Genomic DNA, 6,668 nt, shown 5'->3' with positions numbered 1-6,668 from the left:
GAACAAAGAAGAAATGGTGGTTGAGATAATTAAAGATTCATCAGTAAATATCGTAGAAGTCAGGTCCGCTGGAAATTCTGTGTCAGAAGGAGTAGTTACTACTGCTGTGGCCGCCTCTGTGCTTGATCCATAGAAGGAAGGGGAAGATTCCAGCATGATGGGTTCTTTGCTAACACCATATTCCACGATCTCATCGCTAGAATCTGCGGATGCCTCAGGTGATGTTGAACTTTGAGAGCTGGTTATGGAACTGGTCTTTGTGACATCTGAGGCAACATATGTTGATGGCATCACTGTCTGATTTGAAATATCCACTACAGTTTCTGATGACACTGTGGATGGTCCCTCTGTGCTTGCCAGGGAAGATACAGTTGTGACAGCAGACATCTGAGAGAACACGTCAGGAGCTTCATCACCAGAACCAGCTTCATCACCAGAACCAGCTTCATCTTTAGATGTTAGATCAGCACTGATCTCTGTCTTCTCTGTGATTGGCGAGACTGACGACTTTCCTGAGGGTAACATGGTCGGTTTTTCAGTACTTAACAAAGACGATGATGTGCCAGCGGAGGTCTCACTGCCTGGAGACATATCTGTACTTGTCTGTTCTGGTTGCTCACTTGAGATGGCGGTAGCTGTTTCAGTGGAAAAGGAGGGAGAAGCAGAAGTAGTAGATATTTTAACAGCAGCTGCTTCTTTTTCTGGCTCCATTGTACTCAACACAGAGGATGATGTGGTAGTAACAGTCTCTTGGGTGGACATATCAATTGTTTGACCATCTGAGCCCTCTTCAAGGGTTGAAGATGAAACTACACTATCTCCTGGTGTAACAGAGGCTGTCTTTGATTGGCTTGTGGGCGTGTCAGTGCTGTACAGAGAGGAGGCTGGATATGCTGTTGTCCTTGAACTGTCAATTGTTTCATGGGATTCTGTTGTCACTGATGGTTTCTTTGTGCTGAACGTTGATGTTGATGATTCTGTTTCAGTCTCTTTAGGAGACCCATCAGATGTTAATTCACCAGAGCCCTCCTTTGTTGATGCAAAAATGGAACTAGCCTCTGCTGTGATAGAGGATTGTTCTGTAGAGACATTTTCTTGAGGTTTTGTTGTGAATGCTGGTTTCTCTGTACTATAGAGTGAAGAAGGTGGGGACAAGGTTGATTTTATACCATCAATTGCTTTATCTGATGCTGTGGTCACTGCAGGTTTCTCTGTGGTGAACAAAGAAGAAATGGTGGTTGAGATAATTAACGATTCATCAGTAAATATCGTAGAAGTCAGGTCCGCTGGAAATTCTGTGTCAGAAGGAGTAGTTACTACGGCTGTGGCCGCCTCTGTGCTTGATCCATAGAAGGAAGGGGAAGATTCCAGCATGATAGGTTCTTTGCTAACACCATATTCCACGATCTCATCGCTAGAATCTGCGGATGCCTCAGGTGATGTTGAACTTTGAGAGCTGGTTATGGAACTGGTCTTTGTGACATCTGAGGCAACATATGTTGATGGCATCACTGTCTGATTTGAAATATCCCCTACAGTTTCTGATGACACTGTGGATGGTCCCTCTGTGCTTGCCAGGGAAGATACAGTTGTGACAGCAGACATCTGGGAGAACACGTCAGGAGCTTCATCACCTGAACCAGCTTCATCACCAGAACCAGCTACATCTTTAGATGTTAGATCAGCACTGATCTCTGTCTTCTCTGTTGTTGGCGAGACTGACGACTTTCCTGAGGGTAACATGGTCGGTTTTTCAGTACTTAACAAAGACGATGATGTGCCAGCGGAGGTCTCACTGCCTGGAGACATAACTGTACTTGTCTGTTCTGGTTGCTCACTTGAGATGGCGGTAGCTGTTTCAGTGGAAAAGGAGGGAGAAGCAGAAGTAGTAGATATTTTAACAGCAGCTGCTTCTTTTTCTGGCTCCGTTGTACTCAACACAGAGGATGATGTGGTAGTAACAGTCTCTTGGGTGGACATATCAATTGTTTGACCATCTGAGCCCTCTTCAAGGGTTGAAGATGAAACTACACTATCTCCTGGTGTAACAGAGGCTGTCTTTGATTGGCTTGTGGGCGTGTCAGTGCTGTTCAGAGAGGAGGCTGGATATGCTGTTGTCCTTGAACTGTCAATTGTTTCATGGGATTCTGTTGTCACTGATGGTTTCTTTGTGCTGAACGTTGATGTTGATGATTCTGTTTCAGTCTCTTTAGGAGACCCATCAGATGTTACTTCACCAGAGCCCTCCTCTGTTGATGCAAAAATGGAACTAGCCTCTGCTGTGATAGAGGATTGATCTGTAGAGACATTTTCTTGAGGTTTTGTTGTGAATGCTGGTTTCTCTGTACTATAGAGTGAGGAAGGTGGGGACAAGGTTGATTTTATACCATCAATTGCTTTATCTGATGCTGTTGTCACTGCAGGTTTCTCTGTGGTGAACAAAGAAGAAATGGTGGTTGAGATAATTAAAGATTCATCAGTAAATATCGTAGAAGTCAGGTCCGCTGGAAATTCTGTCTCAGAAGGAGTAGGTACTACTGCTGTGGCCGCCTCTGTGCTTGATCCATAGAAGGAAGGGGAAGATTCCAGCATGATAGGTTCTTTGCTAACACCATATTCCACGATCTCATCGCTAGAATCTGCGGATGCCTCAGGTGATGTTGAACTTTGAGAGCTGGTTATGGAACTGGTCTTTGTGACATCTGAGGCAACATAGGTTGATGGCATCACTGTCTGATTTGAAATATCCACTACAGTTTCTGATGACACTGTGGATGGTCCCTCTGTGCTTGCCAGGGAAGATACAGTTGTGACAGCAGACATCTGAGAGAACACGTCAGGAGCTTCATCACCTGAACCAGCTTCATCGCCAGAACCAGCTACATCTTTAGATGTTAGATCAGCACTGATCTCTGTCTTCTCTGTTGTTGGCGAGACTGACGACTTTCCTGAGGGTAACATGGTCGGTTTTTCAGTACTTAACAAAGACGATGATGTGCCAGCGGAGGTTTCACTGCCTGGGGACATATCTGTACTTGTCTGTTCTGGTTGCTCACTTGAAATGGCGGTAGCTGTTTTAGTGGAAAAGGAGGGAGAAGCAGAAGTAGTAGATATTTTAACAGCAGCTGCTTCTTTTTCTGGCTCCGTTGTACTCAACACAGAGGATGATGTGATAGTAACAGTCTCTTTGGTGGACATATCAATTGTTTGACCATCTGAGCCCTCTTCAAGGGTTGAAGATGAAACTACACTATCTTCTGGTCTAACAGAGGATGTCTTTGATTGGCTTGTGGGCATGTCAGTGCTGTACAGAGAGGAGGCTGGATATGCTGTTGTCCTTGAACTGTCAATTGTTTCAGGGGATTCTGTTGTCACCGATGGTTTCTTTGTGCTGAACGTTGATGTTGATGATTCTGTTTCAGTCTCTTTAGGAGACCCATCAGATGTTACTTCACCAGAGCCCTCCTCTGTTGAGGCAAAAATGGAACTAGCCTCTGCTGTGATAGAGGATTTATCTTTAGAGACACTTTCTTGAGGTTTTGTTGTGAATGCTGGTTTCTCTGTACTATAGAGTGAGGAAGGTGGGGACAAGGTTGATTTTATACCATCAATTGCTTTATCTGATGCTGTTGTCACTGCAGGTTTCTCTGTGGTGAACAAAGAAGAAATGGTGGTTGAGATAATTAAAGATTCATCAGTAAATATCGTAGAAGTCAGGTCCGCTGGAAATTCTGTCTCAGAAGGAGTAGTTACTACTGCTGTGGCCGCCTCTGTGCTTGATCCATAGAAGGAAGGGGAAGATTCCAGCATGATAGGTTCTTTGCTAACACCATATTCCACGATCTCATCGCTAGAATCTGCGGATGCCTCAGGTGATGTTGAACTTTGAGAGCTGGTTATGGAACTGGTCTTTGTGACATCTGAGGCAACATATGTTGATGGCATCACTGTCTGATTTGAAATATCCACTACAGTTTCTGATGACACTGTGGATGGTCCCTCTGTGCTTGCCAGGGAAGATACAGTTGTGACAGCAGACATCTGAGAGAACACGTCAGGAGCTTCATCACCTGAACCAGCTTCATCGCCAGAACCAGCTACATCTTTAGATGTTAGATCAGCACTGATCTCTGTCTTCTCTGTTGTTGGCGAGACTGACGACTTTCCTGAGGGTAACATGGTCGGTTTTTCAGTACTTAACAAAGACGATGATGTGCCAGCGGAGGTTTCACTGCCTGGGGACATATCTGTACTTGTCTGTTCTGGTTGCTCACTTGAAATGGCGGTAGCTGTTTTAGTGGAAAAGGAGGGAGAAGCAGAAGTAGTAGATATTTTAACAGCAGCTGCTTCTTTTTCTGGCTCCGTTGTACTCAACACAGAGGATGATGTGATAGTAACAGTCTCTTTGGTGGACATATCAATTGTTTGACCATCTGAGCCCTCTTCAAGGGTTGAAGATGAAACTACACTATCTTCTGGTCTAACAGAGGATGTCTTTGATTGGCTTGTGGGCATGTCAGTGCTGTACAGAGAGGAGGCTGGATATGCTGTTGTCCTTGAACTGTCAATTGTTTCAGGGGATTCTGTTGTCACCGATGGTTTCTTTGTGCTGAACGTTGATGTTGATGATTCTGTTTCAGTCTCTTTAGGAGACCCATCAGATGTTACTTCACCAGAGCCCTCCTCTGTTGAGGCAAAAATGGAACTAGCCTCTGCTGTGATAGAGGATTTATCTTTAGAGACACTTTCTTGAGGTTCTGTTGTCACTGCAGGTTTCTCTGTACTGAACAAAGATGAAATGGTGGCTGTTACAATTAAGGATAACTTTGTGAAAATATTAGAAGTTAGGTCCCCTGAAGCTTCTGTTTCACTCAAAGTAGATATTGCTGCAGTGTCCGGCTCTTTGCTTGATACAGAAAAGGAAGGGGAAGATTCCAGCATGTCAGTTTCTTTGGATGCCTCTGTTGAACTTTGAGGGCTTGAAATTGAACTTGTCTTTAAGACATCTGAGGAAACAATTGTTGATGACATCACTGTCTGAGCTAAAATATCCACCGCCGATTTTGATGACACTGTTGATGGTCCCTTTTTGCTGGCCAGGGAATCTACAGTTGTGACAGCTGACGTCTGAGAGAATATGTCAGGGGCTTCGTCCCCTGAACCACCTTGATCCATAGATGTCAGACCAGAACTCAACCGTGTCTTCTCTGTAACAGGCGATACTGATGACTTTTCTGTCTGAACTGTGACTGCGCTCTCCTGTTCTCCAGAGTGCAACATGGTCGGTGTATCAGTACCTAACAAAGAGGATGATGTGCTTGCTGAGGTCTCACTGCCTTGAGATATATCTGCACTTGTCTGTTCTGGTTGTTCACTTGATAAGGCGGTGGCTTTTCCAGTGGAAAAGGAGGGAGATGAAGATGTGGAAGATATTTTAACAGCAGCTGCTTCTTTTTCTGGCTTCTTTGTACTTGACACAGAAGATGATGTAATTGTAACAGTCTCTTGTGTGGATAGATTAGATGTTTGGAACCCTGGGCTCTCTTGAAGGGTTGAAGATGATAGGGAACTATCTTCTGTGGCAACAGAGCCTGGTTTTGATTGGCTTGTGGGTATGTCAGTGCTGTACTGAGAGGAGGCTGGATATATTGTTGTCCATGAACTGTGAGTTACTTCATGGGATTCTGTTGTCATTGATGGTTTCCTTGTGCTCAACGTTGATGTTGATGATTCTGTTTTAGTCTCTTTGGTAGAAACATCGGATATGAATTCACCAGAGCCAACCTCAATTGTCTCAAAGATGGAACTAACCTCTGTTTTCTCTGTGACAGGCGAGACCGAAGACTTTCCTGTTGGAACTGTGAACACACTCTCCTGATCTTCAGAGGGAAGCATGGTTGGTTTCTCAGTACTTAACCGATAGTATGATGTGCTAGCTGAGTTCTCATTTCCATGGGATATATATGTACTTGACTCTTCTGGTTGCACAGTTGAAATGGCTGGAGCTTTTTCAGTGGAAAAGGAGGGAGATGCAGAAACCGTAGATATTGTAATGGAATCTAATTTTTCTGGTTCCATTGTACTCAACAGAGAGGCTGATGTGGTTGTAATAGTCTCTTGTGTGGACATATCAGATGTTTGAACACCTGAGCCCTCTTCAATGGTTGACATGGAAACTGAACTATCTTCTGGTGTCACAGAGGCTGTCTTTGATTGGCTTGTGGGTGAGTCAGTGCTGTACAGAGAGGAGGCTGGATATGCTGTTGTCCTTGAACTGTCAATTGTTTCATGGGATTCTGTTGTCCCGGATGGTTTCTTTGTGCTGAACATTGATGTTGATGATACTGTTTCAGTCTCTTTAGGAGACCCATCAGATGTTGCTTCACCAGACCCCTCCTCTGTTGATGCAAAAATGGAACTAGCCTCTGCTGTGATAGAGGATTGATCTTTAGAGACACTTTCTTGAGGTTCTGTTGTGAATGCTGGTTTCTCTGTACTATAGAGTGAGGAAGGTGGGGACAAGGTTGATTTTATACCATCAATGGCTTTATCTGATGCTGTGGTCACTGCAGGTTTCTCTGTGGTGAACAAAGAAGAAATGGTGGTTGAGATAATTAACGATTCATCAGTAAATATCGTAGAAGTCAGGTCCGCTGGAAATTCTGTGT

This window comes from Gadus chalcogrammus, chromosome 6 (assembly GCF_026213295.1).
Source record: "Gadus chalcogrammus isolate NIFS_2021 chromosome 6, NIFS_Gcha_1.0, whole genome shotgun sequence".
In the NCBI taxonomy this organism is placed as follows: Eukaryota; Metazoa; Chordata; class Actinopteri; order Gadiformes; family Gadidae; genus Gadus; species Gadus chalcogrammus.
Note: the sequence above shows the minus strand (reverse complement) of the source record.